Source organism: Mauremys mutica, chromosome 8, assembly GCF_020497125.1.
Source record: "Mauremys mutica isolate MM-2020 ecotype Southern chromosome 8, ASM2049712v1, whole genome shotgun sequence".
NCBI lineage: Eukaryota > Metazoa > Chordata > Testudines > Geoemydidae > Mauremys > Mauremys mutica.
The window spans coordinates 112803101-112818510 of record NC_059079.1 but is presented as its reverse complement, the minus strand read 5'-3'; the positions used below and the strand labels follow the sequence as shown (position 1 = coordinate 112818510).

At 40.7% G+C, this 15410-nt stretch overlaps 1 pseudogene; it reads right to left on the bottom strand.

Moving 5' to 3' along the window:
- Nucleotides 1–12: 12 nt before the first annotated feature.
- Nucleotides 13–15401, bottom strand: LOC123376615 (annotated as a pseudogene).
- Between the last annotated feature and the right edge of the window lie 9 nt (nucleotides 15402–15410).

Genomic DNA, 15410 nt, shown 5'->3' with positions numbered 1-15410 from the left:
GAATTTCACAGATTGGGCACACAGACTGTTTTAATATCCATCATTATTAAAATAATCACCAGACCCTATAAATTCCTTCCCTGTTAAGATATGATAGCAATATGGAAATGAATTACTGAAACTGAATCAAGAAGAGTGAGAGTTATGAAAACAGGAAACGTTTGTCAGTAACTTTCTACACCGGACCCAGGCATTAGATCCACTCTGTGGTGGTGGGAGGATGGGAGAAGGAGAAGGAATGGGGGGCAAAAATTCTGCAATTTATAAACCTCTACCACCCCAGTGAAGTGCGTCAGTGTTAGAGCAGTGAGCCACCACAGAAAAATCAGTTTGGATCCAGGTCAGGAAATGCTATGAAAGCAACTGGCTCAGTCTCAGAGAGAAGGGAGAAATTCTTATGCTATGTTTAATAGTCTTCCTGCAATGGACACAAGCAGCTTCATCAAAGGGCTCCAAGGGGAGCACGTGTAGCCCACCTCAGTGATAGGAAAGATTACTGCAAAGTATGTAGGATGGAATCCAGAGATCCTTGCAAGGCCAAACTTCCTGGAGAAATTCCCAAACAGAAATTTCTAGGATGTGTTTCAGAAAAAGGGGCACATTATGGTATTTAGAGTTTCTCAACCATTTGTTAAGCCTTCGGATGACAGTTTGTTCACTCTGTTTAGCACTAAACAGACCTAAACCACTAGAAGAGAAGGGAATTGGTCTCTTCTGTTTGTGGCAACAGCATCCAAATGGTTGTGTAAGCAGCCTGCAGTGTGAAGTGTTACCACTCATCATATGACGGCAAACAAACTTGACGTAAGCAGAAGAGATTCATTTCTGGTTTCTTCAGCGTTAGGTGATACAGAACATAATTAGTCTTCATCTTCAGCATCAACATTCATAGCTTAATACAACCTGTGAGACAGGCAAGAATCTGTATTAGGAATCACTGAACAGCAACTTGAATTTGAAACTATGATTTGAACTTTGCAGCTTCTTTATTTTTGTCATTTCACTCAAATGCATGTATTGCAACAGCCAAAGTTGAGTCAAATAAAATATTTTGCATTTTTATACGAACAACAGTGCCTAGTACAATGGTGTCCTGGTCCATGACTAGGGCTCCTAGGCACTATGGTAATAAAAATAAATGATAATTAAGCCTCTAAAGACCCCAGAGAGTATTATTATTAATCATTTTTATTATGGTACTGCCTAAGACCAAACTGGAAGAGAGACCCATCGTGCTAGGCACTGTTCAAACACAGTAGTTGAGAGTACATTGTCTTGAAGAGTTTACAATCTAAGTAGACAAGGGTAGAAGAATGGGGTGTAACACAAGAAGAGTGAAAAATGTGATGCAGCAAACACATCAAATTAGTTCAATGATTAAGCTATTTTTTGGGGTGTGGGTTTAAATTAGGAGGGAATAAGCTAAATGGAAAGAAAGGAGAAGGGAGACGGAACACTGAAGGGATGGTGGGTAAGAGGGGTGGGGCAGGGAAGGGGAATTGTGGAGTGAAACTGAGGAGAGGAGAAGAGACGGTGGGGGAGGAAGAGGGAGGGTTGGAGCAAACAGCCAATCAGCATAGGCCAGAAAGTCCAGTCATGAACAATTCTCTGAACATAGATCCTTTCCCCATTTTACAAGCAGGCAAACTGAGGCACAGAAAGTGGATGACTTTTGCTACTGACTTTCATTTATTCGAGGACAAGGAATAGAACTCGGAAGTCCTGACTCCCATTCCCTCCCATGGAACATCACTACAATGTCTAATGTAAGAGACTCAACATCCTAGTGCTAATCTTTAAAGCCCTCAATGGTTGGAAGCCTGGCTATAAGACAAGACACTGGTTTCCTTTGCTAAAAATTTCTATGATCAAAGGTTTTGTTAAGGCTGATGAAGCCCAGAGCAAAATTTTCAGGAGCCAATGGTCATCGTGCCTTCTACAGCCAATGCCCTGTTGCTGGGAAGTTCCTACCACTAGAGGTTAGGAAGAGTCCACATCTTGTTGCCTTTACAGCATAATGCATGACACTCCTCTTTGCACAGCATTTACTTCAAAAATGGCTGTACAGTGACCAGCAACATTTCCTCCGGAGATAAATATTACTGAAGACATCCACTTAAGAAAGCAGAATAAGCAATGGAGGGATGAAAAATGTGGTCTTAGTATTAATTTGTTATGACACTTACATACCAGAGTGAGGGGTATATTATACATGCCCAGAAAGATTTGGGAATGGAATATAATTTTAAAGAATTCTTTGATCCTGCTTGATTAGCAAAACATTCCAAGATACAGAATGCAAGTCAGTGAACCAAGCTTTCATGCTAATACACCTCTCATCCACTTCCCCTACCATCTACCCAAGTAGCAATGATCTCCTCTATTTTTCCACACAATTCCAATGCTGATGGCGTTTGCCTCCAGTTCTGCAGTTCCTTTAGCGCTGCCTTCCTACATATTTATACCAGATTCACCATTGTGATATCTGAGCAACCTATACATGAAAATGAACCATTCCAACAACAGTGAAAAAAAATCCCTCAAAGGCATACCATATTTCAAATCATATCTGAAAAGATTTTATTCTTTTGCCTACATCTCAAAATTTCTCTCATTTGTATTTAAACTTTGTAACTAGCTTTGTAATTAAGTGAAAAACTTATTTGGGGAGGAAGGGGGGCTTGCAAGAAAAATGCTATACATATGGAGCTTGTACTGTGTTTGAGGGCATATTTTGTGAATACGTACCGCTTAAAGCATGGGGAGGATTTATCTCTGAAGTGCGTATATGGGGATGCCCTAGACAGACAACCCATACAAAGCCAGCAGAAGTACTCCCTGCAGCCAGTACATATCATCTGGTTACAACCATCTCGTTTCTGATGGGGGAAACAAACAGGGAATAGCAGTAATAATCAACCATATTATATATATGGAGATATACCTATCTCATAGAACCGGAAGGGACCTTGAAAGGTCATCGAGTCCAGCCCCCTGCCTTCACTAGCAGGACCAAGTACTGATTCTCACCCCAGATACCTAAATGGCCCCCTCAAGGATTTGAACTCACAAACCACAGAGCTATCCCATCTCATGTCACTTCTAAGCCTTCAAACCTGCCTTTGTGCAACACCAGCAATCAGTATGCGACAAACGACAGAAACGTGTATTTTCAGAAATGGAACATCTGTACAGCATTTTACTACATCCCTCAAAGGCATACCATATTTGACAGACTACAAAAACATTTAACTATAAACTTTTTTTTATAGACTGTTTACCCACTGTATGACTGAACGAACAATTTTATTCAAAATAAATAACTTTTCATCACCAGTTATTTCATTCAACAATAAGGTCACCAGCTGGGTCTGAGCTCTGGATCTTCAGATCCCCAGCACAGATCCCTGCCTACTTGAACTATAGGAGTAATTATCCTCCATGCGGACTAGCCACTAAAGGGGGGACCTAAGTTACCTAAGACAATTATGCCAGACAGTTACACAGCTATTTGTTAGATAGCAGTATAATACTACATCAGGATTCCTGGGTTCTATCTCTGGCTCTGGAAAGGGACTGGCACATAGAGAGGATAATCAAAATACATTGTTTTGGCATATTCAGCCTGAAAGGCAGTGTTGAAAAGTGGCTAAAACTTGATTCTGCTATATTACAGACCTGTCTTCTTCCCAATTCCCCTTGAAGTGACTTGGGATAATCTGTTAATTTATCTGCACAATGGGAGACGAATACTTGACTGCCTTCTGGGATTGGGATACAAGGCCATGGTCAATATTAAAGTCTGAAATGGATGGAAATACTAACAGCAATCAGCAGAAGTCAGGTTTGAAATTATGGTCTTTTGGCTCCCAGCTCAGTACACTTTTCCCTAGTTTACAGAATATTTGGTGGCAAAAGAATCTCCCTGGTGTCTGCGGAACACTGCCTGCCTTTGTGGTACAGGCAGCCTGATTCAACCAAATCACAAAATGGACCATAAAAATCTAGTATCCTTGTGAGGTCTGTTGCATGTCCCCACTTCAGTCTGGTTTCAGGAGATGTGTACCCACAGGAGGAGTTTCCTCTTACTGTAATGCCAACTGCTTCTGCTGGCTGCAGAAGTGAGGACAAGCTCTATTACAAGTGTAAGTCTACAGTATTGGTGAATGTCCTTCCCTGTTTGTGAACCAGTAGCCTGTGTCACAGCAGCTTTATTTGGCTGCATTACTAAACAAACTGGAATCCTCACTTTTTCCTGAACTGTTTGTTGGCAATTACCAGCACCTGGGGAACTACTGATGAATACCTTTAAAAACTGAAAATACCTACTTTTTATTAAATGTAACACTCAAAAGTAAGACTAGAGTAGCCAGCAGCAGGGATGAGGCACAAATGGAATCATATGGAACCTACGAATGAAAGTCCTAATTCCCTGGCACTGGTCCCCATAGTGAATTGCATTAGCAACATACGACAGTAACAATTAAGAACAAATGTCATTCTCCAAGTTTGGCCCAATAAACTCACCTGTACACGAATGCCACAATGAGGGCAGGCCCTTGAGTTCTTTTCTAGCCATTCTTTACTTTCCAGCTCCTCAAGGGCTTTCCGAATCCCTCCTTTGCCATAGCGCTGCTCCAGAAATATTTTAGTGGCCTCATCTGCTTCTTGGTACTCATTACGCAAATCGATTCGCTTTTCTAAGGAGTGAACTATAGACACAGAACAACACATTAGCCTTACATACCGCACTGCATATGGAAGTCACACTCTTAGCTAAGACGATGAGCCAAACTCATTGTAAACATAATCCAGGAGATTCCAAAGATTGCAAGGGTCAAGAGGATCCCAATAATCGTGATAAGAGAATGAGGCAGCAACAGCCACCCAGAAGTTCTACCCAGTATATACTATATACTAGTATAATCTACCACCTCTCAGCTGTGGAAACTCCAGGACCAACAAAACAGAACACACCAGGGACAAGTACTTTATATCTCTCTTTTAAACACGTTATGTTTGAGATTCTCAACAAGATGTTCCTTCTACTATTTCATAAATATCTGCTCAATGTGCAGCTGCAGTTAAAAAAGCAAACAAAATGGTAGGATGCACGAGGTACAGAATGAAAGTTTATATTGAAAATATTGCAATTCCATTATATGAATCGCCTTTGCCGGGAATGCTGTGTTCCAGTCACCCTACTTGAATAACCTTAAAGAGGAAATAAAAGGTTTGTGACCAAAACAATTACAGGCATGGAAATAAAATTCATATGACATGCGACTGAAAAGATTAGGATTGTTTAGTTCAGAGGGGAGACAAATAAGAGTGTACACGATAAAGGTATACAGTAGATTAGACACTTCTATTTACCCTCTCTTGTAATAAGGACTGTCAATAAAATTGAAATAGGTAGCGTATTAAAAATTGATGAAAGGAAATATTTTTTGCTAACACCATACATTTAGTGGAACTCTATCACAAGACATCAAGGCCAAATGCTCAACAAGATTCAAAAAAAGAAATGGACATTTATATAGATAATATTTTGAGTTACATTAGTATGGATTTTAAAATGTGTGGAATATAAACCCTCATGCTTCATGGCATATGGGTAAACTCCTCAAAGGCTGGAAGAAACTTCCTGTGGACATGTTATTCCATAAATGTCCACTTTAGGGTTTCTTGTACCTACCCTCAAGCGTTTGCTACCAGCCACTGTGGGAAACCGGAAGGTACTCTGTGTATCATATTTCCTTCTAAGTTATCGATCATAATTTTGCTTTTAGAAACCTCAAGATATACAAATGGGTATAGTGAGCAACTACAATGCCATAACCACTGTCCTTCTGAACTGTGTCATTTGTTCATCTAACTTGTTGCAGCATGTCTAGACATTCAACTGTAAACTCTTCAGGGCAGAGGCCAGCTCTTCAACTACATTTAACCTCTCATCCTCATTAGACAGAGAGTACCACCACACAGACAGACAAAGGTGTCAACTCACTTACGCCTAGAAATGTTTCTGAGTATCTACTTAAAGTCACTGTATTCTAAAGTGAAAGCTGCAATTCTCTGTGAGTTCCATTTCCAAAACAGTGCAACTCACCTGCAGTGACTTTACATGGAGAGACTCCATGATAAGACATTTTACAGAGGGTACAGAAGGCATAGTTGCAACTGGAACATATGCCCATGGTGCAACCTGGCTCTTGCATCACTGGAGTCTGACAGCATGGACGAGGACAATATACCACGTCTGCCATCAAGTCCAAGCTGGACTGCAGAAGTAGGCGATCATAACGTGCAAACAACTCCTCTCCAACCAGTTCCTTAACCTAAACAAAAAGATAGAACATTATATTTGCTGGATTCAGATGTTCAATCTATTAGCTCTGGTAGAAAAAACTTTTTTAGGACATGGGTACCAACAACTAGTTTGAATTTGCTTTAGCACATTTTAAAACATGACTCTCATGACTCTAAAGTATGCAAGTTATTGATGATACTCTAATTACATCTGCAGCTTCTGTATTAAGTATTCTGAAGAAGAGATTCACTAGCAATTCAAATACTGGGCACTGACAGTCCCACAGTGAAAACAATTAGCACAGTCAGTGGGATCATATTAATTCAAATTGGTGTCCAAAAGACATCTGAAACTAACAGTGGGCAAAACTGGTGCCAGGTGATCTAATTTTCACTCAGGAGTGTGTAAGTGGCCTCTGGGTAGCATGAAAAGACTCTGTACTTTAATTACTATGGTTTGAGCAAAAATCAATTATATACAATTCAGCTTTGTAGTAAGCTAGAGGTGTGCATGCATTGATTATATACTTCTGCTATTACCTGGCCAGGAGTAGCAACAGAAGAACACTTTGGTTCTGGACAGCTGAGGCAGTGGACCTGACCATCCCTGATCTGAATTTCAAAGTAGTCCTTTAAACAGGATTTGCAGTATATATGCCTGCACTTCATGAAGTACATACATTCACTACCCAGCTTCTCAGAAAAACAGATGCTGCACAAGAACATTTTACTGTTAAAGCATTTTTTCTGCTGAGCCTGATCAAAGTCCAAGATTTCCCCTATCAGACTTGAGAGAGACTCCACATCCTGTACAGCTCTTTCATCAAGGATTTCTTCTTGTCCTGTTGCAGCACCTGCTGCACCACAACCATCCAGCTCAGCATTCAGAGGAAACACAGATGTCCTGCTCTGCCCATTTTCTCGATGGCACAGTTTTAGTTCATATGGGGAGGTGATGTTCAGGTAAGCTAGTGTTTCTTCCTTAAGAAACTGCATCCAGGCGAACAAGACCACACAGCCTCGGTTCTCTTCCCACAAGTTGTCTAAGTGCTTGCAAAGTGCAGTAAGCTAGAAAAGAAAAGTTTGAGCTTAGAACCCAAAAAGAACAGCTCCATCTTCCAACAACTCCTGACTTATCTTAGAACAATTTCCCTCTCATATGGTACCTTTTAAGGCAGCTTCAGATTTCAAGTTTAGGCCATGAACTAATTTAGTTTAACAAGGTCTTTGTTGTTTGTACTCATTGGGAAACTGTAAGAGAGCATCACTTTACACCCTCACTTGATCACTTGCTAACCTCCAAAGCATAAATCCTCAATCTACATCTTATGCTATACAGAAAAAGTTTACTGCATTACAAAATATTAGAAAGTATTGCAAGTAATTGTAAAGAAATGTAGATTTAGAAATAAAAATTATATGATGTGATAAGTAACATAGATAACAGTTCTATATGCTTTACTGTATGGATTAAATAACAATTGCCTCGAGGTGACCTAGCGAAAATATTTTTAAAATATGTCTGGTGCCCGGCCTTTTTATCTTTAAAGAAAGCTTGAAGAGTTTGTTTTCAAGTCTCTCTCCTGTTGGATCTTCCCTCAGAAATATCAAAATGTCAGGTCTTGTCTTCCCTATTTTTAATTGAGGACTCAGCTATACGCTGGGTGGGATTTTTGTTCGGTTTTTGAGTCCTTAGTTGTCAGGGTGCTCAATCTTAAACATACATTTCCTTCCAATTGTTCCCTCCATGTCTGAATTAAATAGGTACACAGAACAGAAGTTTTAAACAGTCGGTTAAAATCACTCCCCTTCTCAAATCAGTTTTCACTTGTTTGATAATCTGATATCCAAATTGGTCCACAGAATCTTCCAGGAAAGATGGGGTAGGACAAGGCCTCAATTTCAAAAGTAAAAAACATACAGGAAAAACTAATTTTGAATATCATCTTGCCTTCTTCATAAATCATAAGGCAGAAAAAATTGACACCTAATTTCCCACCACCTTTGCAGTCATATTTAAATTTATAAATTAAAAGCCACCTGTATCATAATCAGAACTCATTTCCTTTGAAGTGAATAGGTAAGAACACTCTAATTACTGCCAGACCTATATACAGATATTTTGGGTTACAGGAGGAAGTTATTTTTAGTGAACAACCAAAACAAAGTAACTACGATGCATATTTACAATCTCAACTTTGAAGTTCTGAGTTTAATGAAAGAAGTCAGCCTCATTATCCTGACTAGACTAAATGTAGCACATTTGGAAGCCAATTCAAGATTCAGCCAACTACTCACGTATGGTTTTAAGAATAATGCTTTAAGTGTTTTATCATCTGATGTACTTTAATGGTGTTATTTAAAACATTAAAATCTGTATATACAATAGATATTACATGCTGTATGAATTAGTGCAGGCATTTGCCTTTTGGACTTTCAAACAATGAACACATTCTAATGTTGTGTACTGGAATAGACATCTGCTTTGTACCAGAGACTTCCTCCTCTTCTACTTCTCCCTGACTTGCAGTGAAATTTTAGTATTCCAGTTTCCTTAGTAATTTAAGCATAGTTAGGATATGAGTATTCTGCTTATCTTGCAACTAACTTTATTTGTTGTGAGTGTTAGTTCACTAGCAGCAGTGCACTTTGAAGACAGTCTGAATTCTTGGCCGATTAGCAAGTTTCCATTCATAACCTTTAGTTCCTCTCTTCCAAATTATACTAACCAATCACTGCTCATGCATTGAAACAGCTCATGCTACAATTACTGCATGTTAATTCAGACAACGATTATTGCTGTTCCAGTAAAAGTCAAGTTAACTCAAATGTGATCACCTCACCTGAGTGCACATTTCCCAAAGACTAAAAACTGGACATGTTAATTGGATGATGTTTACTCTGAAAAAGCCTAATCTACGGAAAGAAACTGAATCTCTATCTTCCTCCCTGATATCTTATACAGCAGGCTATAGAAGGAAAATAAATGTTAACTTTAATAACTCCAACGTATAATTTACAAACAAGGGACATCCCTCCACATACCAAGTTTGTGCTGCTCTTACTAAATTCTCCACTGCTCAACAATGAACTCTAGGTGCACAGTCTAGTTGTATGATCAGGCACAATGTTTTGATCACAATATTCAGTGGAATTATTTGTACACTGACTACCACAATGGAGCTGGCCCGTAGATGCTACTGTAATACAATAACAGCATACAAGAAATAAAGGCCTATGCAACTGAAATTTTAGTTCATTTATGGGAAAAAATCTAGATGACATGCTTGTTTTATATAAACTCACTGCTGCACAGCAAAGAATTCAACAGATATAGCTCCATGTTAGACAATTTTTATTCAAGGGATACCAGCTATTTTGCAAATATCCAGTAACATTAGAAAAAGATAATGCAATAATAAAGAATTCAATTGGAAGTATCCAGATGTGTTACCCACTGTACCCAAACATATGGATGCATTCTTCCACCTATGAAAAGATATGGGTTGTTGTCCTGTATAATCTCACTACCTAATGCAGGTTTTTGGTTTGTGTAATTTTTTAAAAATGTATACATCTCGTACACAGTTAGTTCTGATAATGTGTTTTTGAATAAGCACATTCAAAATGCTTTAAAGTTACATTATTTTTATAATCCACTTGCTCTCTTTCTTGCAAGTTTGAAATAGAAGTGTCCCCAGTGAAGACGGCTCTCTATCCACACGTGCATCCTGGATTGTTATTTTTGGATTGCTCTCAAATGCTGGGTTAATAGCATCACATGTTTACTAACATCAGAAAAGGCAGGTTAAATTCTGGGGCTAACAGTCCTAACAGCATCTCAAGATCTTTAGCTGCTGTTGACAGAGCTATTCCTCTCTCCAGAGATTTTAAAAATACACACACTTGTGTTCTTTCACTAAAAAATTTTGTTCTTCAAGAAAATATTTTACAGTATCTTACTCTTAAATAGTAAAAAAAAAAAAAAAAAGAAAGGATTTCAAGAAGAATATTTATACATTAATACCTGCCCTTCTTAAATGGTGGAAGGCACCTGAGTCTCATGAGACACAATACAAAAGATTTTCAGATATAGGCTGTATTTGCACAGCACAGTGTATTTATTTTCACATATACCTACTCTATAATGCACAGGATATAAGCAGAGATGAAACAGGACATCAAATCCCTACGACTGGGATTTTCAAAAGTGCCTAAAGGCCAGATTTCCAAATAGGTGCCGATAGATGCAGATAAGCACCCAGTAAGGTTTACAAAGCACCTAAAGCACGTTAGGTGCCCAATACCCATTGAAATCAATGGGTGTTAATCACCTAGGGACGTCTAAAAATGCCACTATGCATCTCTCTGCATCTTTAGTACCTTTAAAATTCTGGCCATAAGTGACTTAGGAACAGTCATATTTTCAAAAATGATCTCAGCACTTGAAAGTCTACGTTTCATTGACAGTCAGTGGGACTTAGTCACTTAAATGCTTTTAAAAATTTTACTCTAAATGATTTAGCAGCCTAAATTCTATTGATTTTCTATGAGACTTGTGCATCTAAGTAATTAAGATTCTTTTGAAAATCCCATCCTTTATCTTTAAGAATCTTGCAGCATGTAGAGAAAGAGACTGTTGGCAAAGGGCGCCAATAAAAACTACTTCTTACACAATTCATTAGAAGTATGTATTATATTTCATGATGCTAATTGTTTCCTCCAACTGAACCTGGATGTTGAAAGCAAAGTTCTATCCAACTATTCCTTCACCCGCTGCATTTACAAGAAATTTTTTTTATGTTCCTGAAAGGTACAAGAAGTGCCAAAAAGATTTTAAAGCAAACCTGGGTCGGGGAGAGCCACTTGCTGCTGAGTGTGAACACAGGCGGAGAGACTGATGGGTAATCTGGTGGGAGTTCAAAATTCAGTACAAGTGGAGGCAGAAAGCAAATTGTGTATTCATATCCACTGTTCTGGAGACACTCTGTGGGACTTCCTGAACCAAAGACAATTGATTGACACAAGGAGAGAGAGAGAAAGAGAGAGAGATCAACAGAACTATGATTATAGGTGTTGCAGCCTAATGCAGTTTAACAGTAAGATAAAGTTCCCAAGAAACTTCTTTTCATTTGATAAATTTTTAGTTTAACTGCGAATCCTGTGGCACCTTATAGACTAACAGACGTTTTGCAGCATGAGCTTTCGTGGGTGAATACCCACTTCTTCAGATGACTTGCATCTGAAGAAGTGGGTATTCACCCACGAAAGCTCATGCTGCAAAACGTCTGTTAGTCTATAAGGTGCCACAGGATTCTTTGTTGCTTTTACAGATCCAGACTAACACGGCTACCCCTCTGATACTAGTTTAACTGCTTTACTCAGACTTAAGTAAACAATGTGCCTTTTTAGTGCTATAACATTTCATAAACAGTTGTGTGCTGGAGGCTGAATCAGTGAATATTGACTTTGCTAGTACTATGATCTGTCAGACAAATCACAAACCAGTTAGTCTGGATAGGCAAATCCTCAAGAATAAGGGTAAATATACTTTGTTGTTCTAAGAACAAGAAAAGGAACAAGCCTCTCTAATTTTGATCATTTATCATAGACAGTTTTCCTTAGAGAAAAAGCAAATTCCTATTTCAGAGCTCTTTCCAGAGAAGGGAGTGTCTAGCACAGCATTGAGGAGCACAGCATTGAGGATCTGTCACTGTTTCACTGTACGACCTTGTTAATAGGTAAACTGAAGCAGAGAAACCTCTGATGGAGTTAATAACCACTTCACAGATTGGGAAGCTTAAAAGGACACAATTAACTTGAAAAATAGTCAAATTAAAAACAGAATTAGAAGTAATTTCAAGTCCCTCTGCCAAATGTTTAAAAGTGCGGGTTTGTTATCTGTTATTTGTGTTGCTGAGTTTGACCCATACAAACAAGGGAAACTGAATGATTGCATATGGGAACCAAGGAAGCCAGCTACACATGCACAATGGTGTCAAATAAACAAATTAAATCACCTGAACAAATACAAAATAATATTTTCTTGAAACTGACAGTTATAGTAATGCTCGGTGTTACCTGCAACAGTAGGCAATTTTTTTCCCAAAGAGAAGTATCATATTTCAATTGACAGTGTTCTTTAACTAATATTTCAAAACCAGGGGCGGCTCTAGGCACCAGAAAAACAAGCAGGTGCTTGGGGTGGCAAAATTATCAGGGGCGGCATAATGCTGGGGCCCCAGATCCGACCTGAGGCAGTGTCCTGGGCTGGATCCCAACCGCTCTGTTGTTCTCTGACCGGGTGCCGTCGCAGCTGTGCGGCGGGGCAGGAGGACCCGGCTCAGTGGGGAGCATGTCCCTGCTGCTCTCCCATGGGCAGCGGCCAGCCCCCCCTCAGGCAGGAGGCAGTAGCGCAGCCCTGCCCCGGTCGCGGAGCGTAGGGAGTGGCAGCGGAACGTAGCGGCAGGGCGGGCCGCTCCTCCAGCGCCGCCTTCAGGCTTCTCCTCGGCTTGTCCCCACCTCCACCTCCCTACGCCGCCTCCTGCCCGGGGAGGGGAGCAGCAGCCCGGGCTGAGCCGAACTCGTGCCACTGTGCAGGCCGAGCCTGTGGCTGGCTCGCAGGTGTCCCGGGGAGTGGGAGGCCTGGGGACACTGTCCTGTAATCATCAGCGGCCGGCTGCTCTGCCTCAGGCCCCAGCAGCCGAACCCCGCAGCTGCCCCAGCTCGCTCCATGTGAGAGCTACAGCTGGCTCTGTCCCCGGCCACACCGCCGGGTGACCGCCCAGGACTTTGGGGTGTTGCTGAGGCTGCCCCAAGCCAGGCTCCCCGGGGTCCGCTGACCCTCCAGCCACGGGGGCCCTAAGCCAGTGTGGGAGCCGGGCTGCAGCCCTGCTCTCAGACCCTCCTCCCCTTCCCGCGCTGCATAGCAAGACGTGGGACGGTGGGCAGGGCTGCTACAGCCATTTCAGACTGGGACTGGCGCCGGGGGAGCGGAGGTGATTGTGCCCTGGCTTGAGAGACCGAGCAGCCCCCTCTCTCACCCCCCCAACCCAACGCCCGCTGCTTGCTCCTGCCGGCATGGGGTGCGACGCCCAGCTCTGGAGGGCAGCACCAAGCCCCTGGGCGTGCTCGCGGGGAAGGAGAGACAGGAGGCGGAGCTGTTCGGTGTCTCCCACGCAGCTCCAGGCCCCTCTAGCTACTTGGCAGCAACAGCCAAGCAGTGTGGTAGCCCGCCAGCAGTGTGACTTGGTCCAACCCGCACAGGCCACATGAGCCCTGGGGTTGGCGCTGATGTCCTGCCTATGCCAAGGCCTCTGGCGCAGGGGCAGTCCTAGCTCTGCCCAGGCAGACACAGCCCAGCTCGCTCCATGGTCAGCCCAGTGAGTAAATGAGTACACTGGTAGGAAATTGTTTTATTTCACTAACTACTAATTCTGTTTTTGTTTTTTTTTTAATTTAAAGAGTCTAAAACAAAACAAAAAAAATTGCAAAGTGCACACGTGTAAAAGAAAAAAAAAATAGCCCTGTTCAAAACACAGTCTCAGATGAAAGGCACTACAGAAATGCAATACAATGCAAAAGCACACCAGATGGACATGAAAACAACACCTAAAGACCTAGACTAGTTTGCTCCAAGGGTCCCCCATGGTCTAATGCATGCTCAATTCACACAAAAATATTCCAACTTTAATTTAAAATATTTTAGGGGGAAAAAAGTATTTTGAAACAACAGATGAATTCTCCTTAGCAAGTAATTTGAACAAACCATTAAAAATTCCATTCTAGGAAGCTACTATATTTGAAATTTAAAAGTCCACCCTCTTTAGTTTTGATCTTAAAGCAAGAATAACATTGTGAAGTTATAGGTAGGTATGTTTGATACCCATCCCAGCTGTAATTTGTGATAAACTGTTCATGACCTCAAAGTTCTAAGAAGAGAAAATGAAGACTGTTTGGGTAACCACCTTTGGAACATGTGTATGAAAATAGACTATTCTAATAAAACCTAATTTCAACATAATGCAAAACATCTGGACTCACCTCTCACAAATATTTTGAAGTTTTGGGGCAACTCCAGACAAATTCTTGTTTCTCCTCCTTGGGCAGAGTCTGCCCTCTTAAATTCATCTTCATCATAAATACTAGCTAGAGCCAGCAGCTCATCCTCCTGAGCTTCCTTATCTTGTGAAGACATTTAACTTTTCTGCAGAATTAAGAAAACCAACCAAAAAAATCAGTTAGGACTAAACAGAGAAGTCTAACGGTCTGTTAATGTATATATTTAATGTTATTGGAATTTAGAAGAAATTTAGAAGAAACAATAAAACATGAAAACACTACCAAACATAATTACTCTTTCTTCAGGTTAAAGATCCTGCACATGTTCTATCATTTGTTGGCAATTTTAAAGTTACAAAATAATGTCTCTCTTCAAAACTTTGATAATGAGAAACCAACTCTTAGAAAGTCTGAGGCTGAAGGACACTGTAGATTGAAATATGCAATGGAGTGTTAATAGTATCAAGACGGCACTTTGTTAATGCTTGAGATGGAACCACAGACCAAAGAAGGGACAAAGACAGGAGAGGGGAAGGAAGCAGTAACAGTGTAGCTCTCGTTCAGTAGACTGACTATCACCTACATGCGTCTGGCGAAGTGGGTATTCACCCACGAAAGCTCATGCTCCAATACATCTGTTAGTCTTTAAGGTGCCACAGGACTCTTTGTTGCTTATCACCTACTGGGTACATCTAAAAATATATTTTTCATTACAATTATTTCAAATGACAAGCAAGAACACACAGACCCCAAACAGACATCATGTTGGTGCATTTCTATACCGTTTCAGTAAACAATTTAAAGGTGCTTTAAAAAAAACAAAAACAAAAAAAACCACCTTTGCAATTTCATTACCTTTTCAGTTACAATTGCAAAACAGTAGCAACTAGAGTTGCAGGTACTGTTAGTGACCCAGCACAGACACTGCTCATTCTTCAGAGGGAACTGGGAGTCACAAGCTTTTTTCTGTGGGAAAGCAAGAAGACTGTAGGTTCTGTTGCCAGGGTAGACATGGTGATGAACCTCAGTATTTGTCT